Below are 15,579 nucleotides of genomic sequence, written 5' to 3'. Positions count from 1 at the left end.
TTATGTACATGTCCATCGGACGGTTTTTGCATAGCACCAGACACGATTGCATATGCAAAAGTGTCCGGAGCGGACAGTATTGCATGGCGGACACAATTGCTTCTGACACCGGCAAAGCCTTTGTATGGAAGTATTGGGATGGATATTAGAAACTTTAAAACAGAAATTGTACAGGCATGGTGACGTTTTCTTTTTTAAATTAGTGTTTGAGTATAAACCATAGAGCTAGCTCTATGGTATAAACACAAAGGCTTATTTTATGTTTTGTAATAAAAGTTATAGTGCATGCAAGCATCAATAATTCTGGAGGAATATGTGCTGGTAAGAAACAAAATTACTCACAACACTTTCCGCCTACACAGACCAATGATACCCTAAGAGAAGATCGGGGACATGTACACGTGGTAAAATAAAACTTTCAAATTCAAACTTTCAAACTAATGCGGTTGGCTTCGCACGGGTAACGGGTTCGTGTGTGTGTGTCCCGGATGCATGCAATTTTGTTTTGTACATTAAAAATGCTGAAATGTCGTGATGTTTTTTCAATTGGGGGGGGGGGGGGGAGGGGGGGGGGAGGGAATCCTTAAAAAAAAAGATAAGATCATTATTATAAGATGGCAATTCTATAGGGCCTACAGAAAAAAGAGAGACGCGGTTAGCGTTGAAAAAATCCTAAGTTGGTCACGGTTTGTGGAATGTTAAATGTCCCTTGAGGGGCTCCGTACCGTAGAAAGGTGTACATAACTTTTTCAAGATTGTTATGCTCAGGGACGTTTGTGTTTTTGCTTTTGGCGGGAGAATAATTCGACGGGCCACACTAAATTGACCAGATGCTTAAATTAAAGAGTCAATGAATATTTTTCTCTTACTGTACAAAGCTGTGAGACTTTTAAGTATTTGTTGTGTATTTGTTTAACACAGTGTATTTAGCATTTTTGCACTTGTTGAGCCCTTCCTGGCATGACACGGCTGGGGGGGGGGGGGGGGGGGTGGGGGGGGGGTACATTGAACACATGAGGGCGCTCGACAATAACAAACTTCCACACACGTACTCCGAACAAGCACAAACTATATGCAGCGATTCAAAGGTGACGGCGAGTGTGGAGTTGTAGAAGACGTGTTGCAAAGACGAGCATTTCACGGGTTTTGATTGACAGGAATTGGGTAAGTGTGTTCATTTTATTTATTGGTACATCTGCCAAGTATCATTTGATGAATTTAGCTATCACTGAGTTGTGTTATTGTAATTCAAGTCAACAAACGTTGGCAACGAAATTGTGAATTGTGGAGGGTTAATCTATCTGAACGCATGTAATGATAGTTTTTCAGAGTAAAATTGCATAGTTAGAAGAGTTTGTAACATGATGAAATTGTGCAATAAATTTAATTCATGAATAAAGTCCAACTACTTAAAGGATTTGAAGAATTAAAAAAAACAGCTATGTTTTTCGCCTGTAATTCTTTAGCCACTGTAACAATACAACGCACCACCCGTATTTATAATAGTTTACATTTCATATCTGATTAATTTCAATAGAACAACCACATATTGCACATGAAGGCATCATCCTGAAAGCCTTGAGGGTTATGATGAATGTGCCTGTTACAACAATACAGTGTTCTTTAAAGGAACACGTTGCCTTGGATCGGTCGAGTTGGTCTTTGAAAAGCGTTTGTAACCGTTTTTTATAAAATGCATATGGGTAGAAAGATGTTGTAAAAGTAGAATACAATGATCCACACAAACATGCCTCGAAATTGCGTGGTTTTCCTTTTACCTTGTCGACTAACACGTCGGCCATTTATGGGGGTCAAAATTTTGACTCCCATAAATGGCCGACCATGTTAGTTCGCACAGTAGAAGGAAAACCACGCAATTTCGAGGCAAACTTGTGTGGATCATTGTATTCTACTTTTAAAACATCTTTCCAACCATATGCATTTTATAAAAAACGGTTACAAACGCTTTTGTTTTGACCAACTCGTCCGATCCAAGGCAACGTGTTCCTTTAAAAGCACTGGACACTATTGGTAATCACGGGTCGAAATTAAGTGTATTTTCATGGTAGTCAGCAGGGCTAGTAACCCAGAAATTTTAATAGCCCTGATGAGATTTTGGTAGCCCGAAAGACACACTAGATGTCTTGAGACATGGCACAATTTTTACAATACATCATAGCACAGTTCAGTATTGTTTGTGATGATGATTTTTGCATTTTTTTCCCACTAGCCCATCGGGCTATCAAACTGGAAAAATGAGTAGCCTGGCTGTAAATCTGGTAGTCCCGGGCTAGCGGGCTAGTGGCAATTTCGACCCCCTGGGGTAATTACTCAAAAAATAATTGCTAGCACAAAAACTTACTTGGTATTACAAACAATGAAGAGCTGTTGATAGTGTAAAACATTGTGAGAACTTGCTCCCTCTGTCTGAAGTATCGTAGTGTTTTGAGAAAGAACTAATTTTCCATTGAAATATTTGAATTTGATTTCGAGACCTCAACATTTTGAGGTCCCGAAATCACGCATCTGAAAGCACACAACTTCGTGCGACAAGGGCATTTTTTCTTCCATTATTATCTCGTTACCAATAGTGTTCAGTGTCTTTAAAATGGTACAAAACTGCATGGTAACCTATAGACAGTGTAAGAGAAGAAAAAACCCTAGAGCTGCTGTCAATAGTCCGTGGCAATTTACAATATTTATTCTGGTTCCCAAGTGTTTTTACAGCTTCCTCAATTCTCATGGTAACTTTCTAATCAAAAAAAAAAAAACAATCAGTAGATTTTCATTCCGTTCATTGCTATTATTGTTTTTTGCTTTAAAAACAGCCTGGAGTCACCTTGTTGAAGAGCTGTCATGAAAATTACGTTGCAATTATTCCCGGGTGTGATATTTGTACAGTGCATCGGGGAGACGTCACCTGGGTTAAAGTTACGTAGTCTCACACTTCGCTCTGCTTAACATTGTGGGCAGTTCTTCATGATTTTTTCAGCAAAATATTTACAGAATTGACTTAAAGGAAAGGTGTATGTTTGGTAGGCCCTCATATTACTCTTAAAATTAATGGCAATACAAAATTTTGGTAAGAAGCCTATAAACGGCAGCTTTCTATAGTATAAGGGTTTTTGAGAGAAATTTCAATTTGAAGTATTAAGGTTAGAATGTAAAAAGACATCAGTGGCACTGGACAAAATTATTGGTAATTACTCAACATAGTTAGGCATAACCAGTTGGGAGCAGGGGACTGATGAAGCTCCATTTTCACCCTACTTATTTTTTTAAGGAGGAATATTATAATCTCCAGTGACAGGTAATTGGAAAGTTGCATAAATTTTCTTAATGATTTGCACACATGAACATGAGCATGCCTAGCATAATAAACAGGGCATTCATGGATGGACAGACCAACAGTGAACGAAGGCCCAATTTCATAGAGCTGCTTAACATAATGGTTTACAAGCAAATTTTCGTTCTTACTGCAGCAGAAACATTTGCTAGCGTGTAATATTTCACAGGAAAACAAGAAAATTAGGCAGCCATGTTGTGCGCTCACAAGGGATTTGTATTTTTACATCATTAAATTTTAGCAAGTAAGCACTGGAAGGCTAGCATGCCTTTTTGTGTGCTAATCGGTAAGCAGCACTATGAAATGGAAATCACGTAGTAAGCACATAATCGGCTGTTTACTCAGCTGCATGAAATTTGGCCCAAAACTTGAACCAGTTGGTACGTTCTTACCTGTAGACTCCTTCCTCCCTGTGTCCTTTTAAAGCTATCGCCATGGTAACGCATCTTTGCACTGGCCTACCTGTGAATTGAAACACCTGCAGAGAAGATTGAATCTTGGTGAATTGCTCCGGAGAGGGAACTTTGTAAAAAGTTGATTGAAATGCATGAATGCCCCAAACCTTGATAGTCGTCAGAATGGACTTTTAAATTATTCAAGCACCGTCACATTTTGTCATCTATTTTTTATAGAGTGCATTCACCATCTCAGTCCTTGGGTTTTATTAGACTGTGTGGGTTTGGCCTCGGCTTGATGAGAGTCAAATCTGATGGGCCCAATTTTCATTGAGCCGCCTGAGCACAACATTTAGTTTAGCAATTTTCTGCTAAGCACAATTATGCTTGTTTTAAACGGTTACAAGTGGACTTAAAGAGTGCATTCACCATCATCAGTCATCTAGGGTATTAATACTGTAATGGTTTGGCCTTGGCGTGCTGAGAGGCGCATAAGGGCCCAATTTACATTGAGCATGCTGGAGCACAAAATATTGCTTAACAATGTTCTGCTAAGCAAAATTAAGCTTGTTAGCAGAACTTTACAAATGGAGTTGTAGAGTGCATTCAACATCAGTCCTCAAGGATGATTATTTTATAGACTGTATGGGCTTGTCTTCAGCTTACTGATAGTTGCATGCGTACACATTCAGTGAGCTGCTTACAGTACAATATTGTTTAAAACAATCGCTTTTAAAATATTAAGTACTGTAGACTGAAAACCATAACAGTTTATAAACTCTCATTTTAGACAATTTGCTCTTTGTTCAACACCAAATCACTTAAAATATGTACCCAGTCAGTTTCCCTTGCGGATTATTATTTTATATCAAACTCTTTTACATTTATCATTTGAAAACAAGGACATCATCTTTGAAGATGCCGTTTGTGGAGTCTGTCGTGATAAGAGTGGTTGAGGTAAAAGTACGCACACAATGACGCAATTATTATCTTGTTTTGACATCCTGACACAGCATGCAATGCACCTGTTTTGGTTGTTTAACATGTTTAATGACGTAGGACTGTCATCCGAGTATTGTTGTCAGTGATCCAGTCAGTTGCTCCTCCTGTGCTGTTTTCATAAAAATGAAAAATTGCCAATCAGCAGTTAATAGTCCACAGTCATTTATCATTCATACTGTCAGTGAAGCTTGGAACTATTGCCTATTTTGTCAACTTCAACTTTTCATCAAGACAAAAATTGGATTACAATAAGACTTTGAAGCGACAGACACATCATATTTCCTGTTCCTAGGGAAATGCTGTCATTTGATATTTATTTCACCAGCTTAAACATGGAATATTCAGCTCGCCCAGGGTATAGCAATCAATGACCCATGGTGTCTGGGCATATCTATGTCTGATAGTCTTTATTATTGGCCCAATCGAATTCACGCAGAATTGCACTATATCGAATACCAGAGACAGAATCTCTTAGACTTTGTGGCCATCAGGTTTTTTCCCAGCACATAAGGATGCATTGCAAGCAGTATTGCAACTTCCATTATTTTGTATCCTTTTTTGTCCTAGATGTTCTTTTGGAATCTAACCATAAACTTAAGCCCTGCAATAAATCAATGAACCAACCCTTGGAAAAACACAGAGTCAACTGTTGAAGGGTCACAACATTTTGTGTTTGTATCCATTCAAAATTCCGTAAAGGAACCCTTGTTAAAAATGGCAATTCAAATTTCAGATCTTGAATATCATACATAGATGTAATTGCCAGATCTCAAAAGATATCATGTGAAAGGCTATGAAAATTAATTGACTGTAACTGGACACTTTGATTTGACCCCAGCTGAGGTAGAGTCAGAATCTACAAGTACGGACATCTTCATGAAGCAGCTAATTGGAAATGTCTTATGGCTTGTTTTATAATTGATTCAATTTGGCTCACAGGCAACGGACACTTTTGGTTATTACTCAATATTATCATAAAAACTTACTTGGTAACGAGCAATGAAGAGATGTTGATAGTATAAAACATTGTGAGAAAGAGATAATTTTCACTCAAATATTAGAATATCACTCCAAATTTTAAGCCCAACAACAAATCTATGGAAAAAAAAACTTGCATTCAAAAACCTGGAACAATACCGAGTCAACTGTTGAATTTAATATCAGATGCATGAGGGAAAGCACACAAATTTGTGCAACAAGGGTGTTTTGTCTTTAATTCTTTTGCAACTCAATGACCAGTTGAGTCCAAATAATCACAAATTTGCTATTCTTGGGATACACCAAGATGCATCCAATGACAGGTGTTTTTTTCACATAGTAAAATCATAAAGTGGATTTAAATGTAATTTAATATGAATAACATTGTATCTTTAAAGTGTTGTCAAGATGCATCATGCATAGAATGTCTACCCTAAAAAATTCTTAAACATACCAGGCCATGCTGTTAAACCTAAGGTCATGCGAGCAATTAAAACGTAACTTCGGTATTGTATCTGCATGTTTTTACGCTATTAGTGCGCACATGTTTTACGCTAGTGGCATGACAAGTAGTTATTGATTTCAATCTCCGAGTCAATTTTCTGAAGCACCGTGTCGGGGTTCTCGCCAGGACATCTTCAAAACTGTGAAGGAATAATGGACTCAAATTTCTGAAGTTTCTGAAGCCTAAGCATGCTGCATTCAAATGAGGTGCCAGAATGTTTTAACACAGGCCCTGCATACTCAGAGTCACAAGAAAATTAGTGAAAACAAATCATGTGCATTTTTTTTCCACCTTTTCCCATAGGTTTACTCCCAAGATTTTTACTTTGTTTGTCCAAAACTGAAGCATTATCAAGCAAAAACATTTCAATGAAAGTTTTCCCACTATGACTACAAAATACTATGTGGAAATCATTTATAATTTATTAGTACCACATGTAGCACCCTTTAATGACAAAGAGAAATGCATTTTAAAATTAAATCAAAAATGGACTGTAAGGATTTTAATTTGATTAAAAAACGGAAGAAGGTATACTTTCCTCTAGAAAGGAAAACTTGAAGCTTTTGATTTCCAACCATTGAGGGGGCTTGCACAACATGAATGCGTCGTATCGATGACCCGTTAATTTTGATCAAAATGTCTGTACAAAAGTAGTAATAAAAAGTATTTTAATTTGATTAAAAACCCAGAGTAATTTCCTTCAAAAAAGCAAATTTTGAACCTTTTGATGTCTCCCCATTCAGCGCAGGCCTGTACAACATGAATGTCTCGTATCGATGAGCCTTTCAGTCAAAGAGAACAAACAAGTGCAGTAAAGAAAAGGGATTTTAATTTGATTGAAAACCGGATGGTCCTTTAAAAAAGCAACACAAACCTTTTTATTTTTCCCTATTCAGCAGGCCTGTACAGCATGAATGTGTCGTATCGATGACCCTTTTGATCAAAGAGTACGTCCGAGTGTAGTCGGTAAAACTGCATCATGATCCGCAAACAAACCCAAGAATGTCCATGATTAATTACTTCTATTTTGCGCATCGTAAAGTGAAAAAGTGTAAAGTGAATTTGGAAGCTTCACAGTGTACGCAAGTACATTGATCAAAGTCCTTTTGGATCTGAAGGGATCGGGAATGTTGTTTTCCTGCTTCAACAATGCAGTATTTTTGGTCATAGGTTTGATATTTTTGGCGGAGCAAATACATAATAGATTAAATTCCTGCTACATGAAGTATTGCATTATTGGATATTAGGAACACAGATTTAGAAATGGTAATTTTACATTGAATAACACACTTCCCTTTGATTTAAAAATACTTTTTTATTTGGTAACGTCAGCATCAAGAGTTGTTGTTTTCCATAAATGAGATCAACAATACTGATTTACTGGATACAAAAGAAATTATAAAAAAATTGAGACATCAAGACAAAACACATAGGGGATATTTTTCCGTATATATATTTCTCCCGAACTGGTGAAACTAGGCAAAATAATACAGACATTTTCCGACAGAAACATACAACTTCAAAATTTAAGTGTACCAAATTAAAATATTGAAAAACATTGTACACATATCAAAATACTAAATTTATATCCTTAAAATATAGTTTTTTTAATCTGACGTCTAGAATCTTTTCCGTCATTTTCTCAGCACTGCGTGTAGATGGCCCGCCAACCAGTACTATTTTGTCGTATTTCGTACGATTTTTCAATGAAAATACAAAAATTACGATTTTTCTCGATAAAGTACAGGTTTCTTAAAAGCTAATTAGCCAATTCTGATTTATGGTTATCATCATTTCTTTCCTTTGTCTCTCTTGCATGCGATCTCTCCTTATGCCTAATTCCATATAGTGTATGTGCGTTCCATGGAGATTAAGCCAGTAAAGAGTGGGGGATGTTCAGATGACATTTGCAGAAGTAATTCCTGCATTGAAAAGGGTCTTCACTATATCGTTCATGTCTTATGCAGTGACCATCAGAGCCCCCATCATGCAGGGAAGTCACGTACAAGACCGGACCATCTCACGGTTGGATGGTCAGTTGGCCACCGTCCAATCCCATGCATTAATCCGATAGTTTCTACTTGATATATTTTCTTATAGATGCCGCTGTAATTTCTCCCGTGTTCCGCTCCATTGGAGGCACACTGTCGACTGGGCAATAAACGATCGACTCGCAGCAATAAACGACATAATGTGATGTTAGTTGCAGCATGAGTCAAAACAGTCAGTCGATGATGTTGGTGAGTATAACTTCAAGGGTATTGCACAAAATTGTTTACTACATTAATTTTTTCAGCAAGGGTATTGCACAAAATTGTTTACTACATTAATTTTTTCAGTATGTATAGTTTAAGTTTTGTTTACATCATTGAACAAGAGACACAACTTCCATACTTTTAAAAAGCTGACTGATGATAAATGAATTTAGGGTCTTCACGGTATTTTCATAGTGTACAATATACATCATAGTCCATGAGTTCTTTCATCATGTACTTTTAAATGTTTTGCTCAAATCCGATGGTCCCATTTTCAAGAAAAAATTGCAAATTGGGTAAAAAATTCTTATATTTTCTGTACTTTCCTAAGTTTTGTTTGAAAAATTCACAGGCTAATGACTCAGGTGGGATTCGAACTCTTGCCTTTGGGGTTTATTTTCACACGGATATTGTGCTTATTTTGATGTTGAAAAAAAAAAAATAAATAAATAAAATGAGAGTTGCATCCCAATGATTCCCCCACATAAATTTTGGATCTAAATAATTAATTTGACTTTGGTTTCCCATGGGAGACAAATGGAGTGCTTACATGCAGGGTTGTTTTGTCTTGACAGTTGACACATAAGTGTGAATCCGTTAATTATTCCATTTGAATGGGAACATCAACTCTTTGAATGTGCCGTTTTATCGGCAACAAAGAGCCGCAACGGAATTGCATTCATGTGAAGATTGGAGTGTCATGATAAAGTGTGATAATAAACCCCAACAAGTGGAAGTGATGTTATCCGATGGAGCATTCAGAATCAGCCGTCAAAACTGAAGAGTAATTTAGGATTGCCTCAGCTGATAACAACTGTACCGTGTTTGCCTTAAAACTGCAAATAATGATGTGCATTAGTTTGGTTGTATGCATCAGTACGTAGGCAGGATATTCTTCAAACTTTAGTCTGATTTCCCCACTTTTTTTGTTTTGCCTGTGGAAAAATGTTAACAATTTTGATAAGCCTAAAAAGTTTGAGAGCCTAAGATGTAGGTCAGCTAGTCCTTGTAACCAATCAAATAGTCCTACTTTTTTTCTGAGGACCAACTACGTATCAAGCCTGACAGGAAGAGTTTGTACACAAAAAGACAATGCAGTGTTATTTTTCCGTAGTACTTTCATTATTAAATTTGCTTAATTTTAAACCTTAAGGAAATTTTTCTCTTTTTGTTGTGACAGGCGATCGAAATTAAACATGGTTTCTGGGCAAGAGGAGTTAACATTGAAACCACCTCCTCTTTTTCATATTAGTTTTCTTGTAAATAACATACATGTACCAATCCAAAGCCCATTACTTTGAAATGGTCCGATAGAAGTTGTTAAAAAAATGGCGCTATAAATCATCTATGGCATGGAGTAAACATTGAAAACACCTCCCTCTTTATGTTTCATATTAGTTTACTGATATATTTTATAAATAGTACCAATCCAAAGCCCATTTCTCTGAAATTGTCTCTTAGAAATGGTTGACAAAATGCCGCTATAAATCATCTACATGTACATGTGTTAAAAGTGCCGTGTTAAGTGTTTAGTTTCCACCGTTCAGTTTTAGTTTCCACGGATTTATACTCCGCTGATTCTTATCAGATGACTGCTTGTAATTAGTACCAATCCTCTGAAATAGTCTTTTAGAAGTGGTTGACAAAATGGCCCTATAAATCATGTATGTGTTAAAAGCCATTCAGCTTTAGTTTCTGCGGATTTAAGTGTATCCGACTCTTATCGGATGACTGCTTGTAAATAGTACCAATCCAAAGCCCATTATTCTGAAATAGTCTTGAGAAGTAAGTAGATGACAAAATGGCCCTATAAATCATCTATAAGTGCCGTTCAGTTTTAGTGTCCGTGGATTTAAGTGTATCATCGGACGATTGCAAAATAAAAGGTCCTTTTGCATTCCCAGAGCGGAAACTCTAGATGAGAGATCCGTATCCACCGTCCAGCCAGTGTATTGACCAATCATCAACCTACAAATGTCAGTGGTGATTTGACACCTCAAAAAGCGGTGTCCTCAATCCTATTCTGAGAGCTTTTTTTTTTCTCAGCTAAACTACAAAGTCCACACACAGCCGTCGCTGAATAATTTGTCAACATTGTGGCTCAATGATAAAACTCCGCTCCCACCGTCTTCTAAGACATCCTCTGTCTTCTGAGTAGAATAAGAAAGAGACCCTGATTGTCCTGCCCTTTTCTTTCTCACTCTCAGTCCTTTGCACACTGGACTGGCAAATTTACACAGGTGTACAGTTACACTTCAGCAGTTCTTTTTCTGCTATTGACTGATTGGTAGATTTGGTTGTTGGACATACGACTCCCATTTGGAACAGTGAACGTTTGGGTTCTGTGTTAAGGATGAGATCAGATAGTATCGCAATGCAAAGTCCTGTTACTTGTTCTAGTTAAATGCACTCATATTCAAAGACCAGTATTCTCACTTGCCGTAACCCAACATGCATCAAATAACAAACCTGTGAAATTTTTGGCTCAATTGGTCATCGTCGAAGTTGCAAGAGAATAATGAAAGAAAAAAAAACAACCTTTTTTGCCATGTGTGCTTTTAGATGCATATAAACAAAGACTGAAGCCTTTGATATTTGAGTAAGAAATTACAACAGGTCTCAAAAACTATGTTACTTCAGAGGGAGCTGCTTCTCACAATGTTATCAACAGCTCTCTATTGCTTGATAAGTTGTTATGCTGACAACAGTTATTTTGAGTAATCACCCATAGTGTCCAGTTCCTGTAAGGTCTATAACTACTAGCATATTTTGAGTGTCCATAGTGTCCAGTGCCTTTAAGATCTACTAGCATATTTTGAGAAAAAATGTTTGAATGGTTGGAGAGGCCAAGTGGAATTTCTCAGGAATGCACATTTACAACCTCAACAGTCTGTGGACTTAGCGTTGGATATCAGTGGCCTCTCCTCTAGTCATGAATCATGTAACTGTGCCAAAGAACTCCAGGGTTGTGAGCAGGAACCAGGACTATTGCACTATTACTGTATTTAAGTATGTCATTTGAGCCAAGCATTTGTAGTTTAGGCCTGTGATTGATGCAATGCATAGATGGATAGTACTTTTTTCACCTTTCGTTTTTTTCAGTTATATAAAGCTTCCCCCTGTGTTGAGTAAGAATCAAGTATCAAAAGGCAAGCTTTAAAAAACGTTTGATGCATTTATAAACAGTTTTTATAGAAATAGAAAGGGGAGGTGAAAAACTAAAGCAAAACTAAAGCCCTAATAAAGGGTGTGAGAAAAAAGGAGACTGCGTGCCTAGGCACTGTTCTGTCCAATTAGTCAGTGAGTGACAAAGAGGAAGATGTGACCCAGTAGCGCCTTTGACCATCATACCACAAGAAATTTGTCAACAAATAACCTGCTCCTCAAAAAAAAAAGAGTTGCATTTTTAAAAGGCAGACAGGACATCGCATTCAATATAAGGGGCAATCAATGGCAGTACGACACCCAGGCACATACATGTACATGTACATCATCAGCTGAGAAGCCAGACCAGAGGAAATTTTGTCTTTATAAACGTGAAACAGATGAGTCTTAAAAGTGAAGATAAAGAAACTTGAAAACCTGCTATCAGAGGAAGTTTGTGCCACTTTCACCACCTCTCTATTTGCCTAGACATTCACCAGCAATAACGACGGTGATGAGATGCTTATCTCTCCTAGGACCAACTCATTTATCTTCCCCTAATACCACACCAACTATTGCAATAAACAGCACCAAGTGATTTGACAAAGTGCCTCGCAGCACAAAACAAACAACATTTGCAACTCGCCTTCTCTATAGTACTGCAGCAATGCTTTGAGGAGAGACGCCCATCCAAGATCCATTATTTACCCACTTATTCACATTCCACATTTTCTCTCTATGTCATTTCCATAATCCATTACCAATTCGTATTCATCAAATAAAATGTCAAGATTTGTTTTCTTTAAAACATCTCAGAATTAAAAAGCATTTAAAAGGAAACAAGCTGGAACCTTGTATTGAATTTTTTTCGATATATACATGTATGTGGCTGCCTCTGAGTAAAAGCTTGCCCCAAATCACTGAGGCAGGGTCCAAGCCGACCAACAACTACACACAGAATAACAGTTTTGAGGATTCTTTTCTGCCTATAGTGCAATTAAGCTTTTAAAAATAGTACATGTAGATGGTCGAGATAACTTGGTTTACTTCTACATTTTGCACTTTTTACACGCTCGAAATCATTTATGTTTGTATATTTCTGTAAATTGTAATTGTTATTCTTGTTGGCTATTGTTGATATTCCTCTCTTGTATGTATTCTCCTTTACACGAGGAAGACAAATTTCATGTTTTTTATGACAATATCATGACAATAATAAGTTTTTGTAGTCTTTAATCTTTTGAAAATCTGATGTCTTTGAGCATTGTGTTGCAAAAGAAGTAGGCCCATTTTTATGTTGCTGCTTACCTTGGCATTATGCGCTTATAACGCCCCATCAAGCATGTAATTCTGTTGGCTTCAAAGCGGATTTCCATGTTATAAGCACAGCTCTGAAATTTCCTCTTTCAGTGGGCAAGTTCATTTTCATTTTCATTTTGGCATTGTGTTCAAAAGAAGTAGTACCATTTTTATGGCGCTGCTTTTTGCGCTATAACACCCTATCAAGCATGTAATTCTATATACCATAAAAGGGGTTTCCATGTTAAGCACAGCTCTGAAATTCCCTCTTGCAGCAGAGAGCAAGGTCATTTTCATGTTCATTTTGCAAAGGGCACTTCCGATTGAAAATCTATGGGAAGCTTTTTAAGGAGTTAAGACCAAAACCAGGGGCAAAATAGGCCACGCCCTTCGTCTAATCCAAGGCCTGCTAAAAGCACCAGCCGTTAAAGGCACTGAACCATTATTGGTAATTACTAAAATAATTCAAAGCATAAAAACTCACTTGGTAAAGAGTAATAGAGAGCTGTTTGATATACACAACTATGAGAAATGGCTCCCTCTGAAGTAATGTAGTTTATGAAAAAGAGGTAACTTCTCACTCAAATATTAAAAGACTTCAGGCCTGAAGCCTTTTATTAGGCATCTGAAAGCACACAAATTTGTGCAAAAAGGGTGTTTTTTCTTTCATTATTTTCTTGCAACTTCAATGACCAATTGAGTCCATTTTCATAGGTTTGTTTTGTTTTGTTTTATGCTTGGGATACACAAAGTGAGAATACTGGTCTTTGACAATTACCAAAGGTGTCCAAGGGTCAATTTCTCTAAGAACTTAGGACGAGTCCTACAATGTAGGAGATATTACAAACTTAAGGCTAGTCCGAGTTACTCGTCCTTAACTCCAGGTAAAAAATAGTCTTAACTCTTTGTGAAATCCACCAGTGCCTTTAAAACAGGCCCTGGGACGAGAGTCATCACTCAATATCCCAATTGTCTTGATATCTTGCCATACATCAAACACCAATGTGCATTAGCAAAATCAAAGCATCATTTATTACATTAAGGAGCATGCAGAGAGGCCAAGTTGCTTTTTCATCTAATTTTGTAACATGTTAACCATCTCCCCAGACAATATTGCTCGCCCCTGTGTCTGACTGTCTGTCTATGGTCTGACTGTCTGTCTATGACTGACACACCTACTCTTCCAAGTACGAAGTAAATTGGTCATCATGTGGTGTATTAATGGAGTTTAACAACAGAAAACACTCAAGCCAGGAACATGAAGGTCAGTCCTAATGCATCTTTTGTAATATCACATCCCACTTAGAGATATTGCTACGCTATAATGGCCTGTTGATATCTTCATTATTAACTCATAAACATCACGTTATAAAACTTGAAAATTGTTTTTCAGTATGCATCTTACGATTAAAAACACAAGATAAACTTGTAAAATAGAAAGGAAGAACAATAAGATGAACAGTACAAAATGCACAGTGATATTTACAACCATCCAAGAAATATTAGGGAGACGACCAAATAACTAAAAACCACCAAAAAGCTAAAAACCAGAAAAAGTAAAGGAAATTACTTGTAAAAAAAGCCATCATAAAATAAAATGTAGCCGTTCTGCTGAGAAGAAAAGGACCCTATGAATAATTTAGTGCATCATAATCATACCGATTCCTTTAAAAAAATTAATTTATGATTAAATCCCTGTTCAAACTGACGTCACAAATTCACAACAAACAATCTGCAACAGTGTTAAACTCCTATGAAACATTTGCTGCGAGAACAGCCATGGGACGTCAAACTTCGCATTTGAATTCGCAGGAAGTACGAATCAGGCTTTAGATTAGAGATCTGGGGATAGTATTTAATATTCAATTAAAAAAGTCTAATTAGGGACATAGAAATGCTCTGCTTATGTTTAAATCATTGAGATTAGCTTTTCGGCCTTCCTATACATAATCTGATTTAATACAGCCTGATTGCTCATCAAGTTAAAAGTAATTACTTCAGATGATCCATACCTGCATAAGCCTACAGGACTGCAGTGAGTGGTTTGACTAGTTTATGATAAAAGCAAATTAAAATGTGTCCTTGAAAGGTTATTTCCTGCTGTTTTTTTCTAAGAAAGCTTAAACAAATCCACTTTAAGTTCTAAAGACTACTTTTTTCACTGTCCCTTAGACAAGGTCAAGGAGATTGGAGGAGTGCAATACGCACCTGCCCTTCTTCAAAAATGATGGTCTGAGTATTCTGTATATATTATAGAGAGATTTCTACAGAACTGTTGTTATTTAAAACATTTTGTACCTATAAATAATAACATTTTGATCTTGTGGATTTCCCCCAAAATCAAGCCTTTAAGTGCATGGGATTGTAAGGAAATTGCTGTTAGTCTGTGTTTTCCTTTTCAATTGGATGGATGTCATGGTGATGGGATAGATTTGTGTACGCAGTTTGCGCGATTGTATACTTGTATTGTACTTGAAAAACTCGCATAGAGCGAGTTTGTCATTTTCACAACACGATGTAATTTGAATTACACCGGAGAGTAATTTTCGCTGGGGACAAATAAACGGACTATGGGGAATATAAAAGACCTGGCAACGGATGACTTGACGCATTCATAGGTGTTGTGTTTCCATGACAACAGCGGGGAGGTGTTGT

General features: G+C 37.0%; 1 protein-coding gene across 2 annotated transcripts in view; it reads left to right on the top strand.

The window, feature by feature from the left end:
- The first annotated feature begins 1,074 nt into the window (after nucleotides 1–1,074).
- LOC139941466 (uncharacterized) overlaps nucleotides 1,075–15,579 on the top strand; it is a 50,998-nt gene continuing 36,493 nt past the window's right edge. Inside the window, exons 1-3 of one of the 2 annotated variants that reach the window (XM_071937981.1) lie at nucleotides 1,075–1,164; nucleotides 8,327–8,466; nucleotides 14,032–14,188. The gene's annotated coding sequence lies outside the window, so the exon portion shown is untranslated. The remainder of the gene's footprint in view (nucleotides 1,165–8,326; nucleotides 8,467–14,031; nucleotides 14,189–15,579) is intronic. The other variant, XM_071937982.1, reaches the window with a different exon arrangement.

This window comes from Asterias amurensis, chromosome 9 (assembly GCF_032118995.1).
Source record: "Asterias amurensis chromosome 9, ASM3211899v1".
Classification (NCBI taxonomy): Eukaryota; Metazoa; Echinodermata; class Asteroidea; order Forcipulatida; family Asteriidae; genus Asterias; species Asterias amurensis.
Note: the sequence above shows the minus strand (reverse complement) of the source record. Positions and strands in the feature narration are given on the sequence as shown.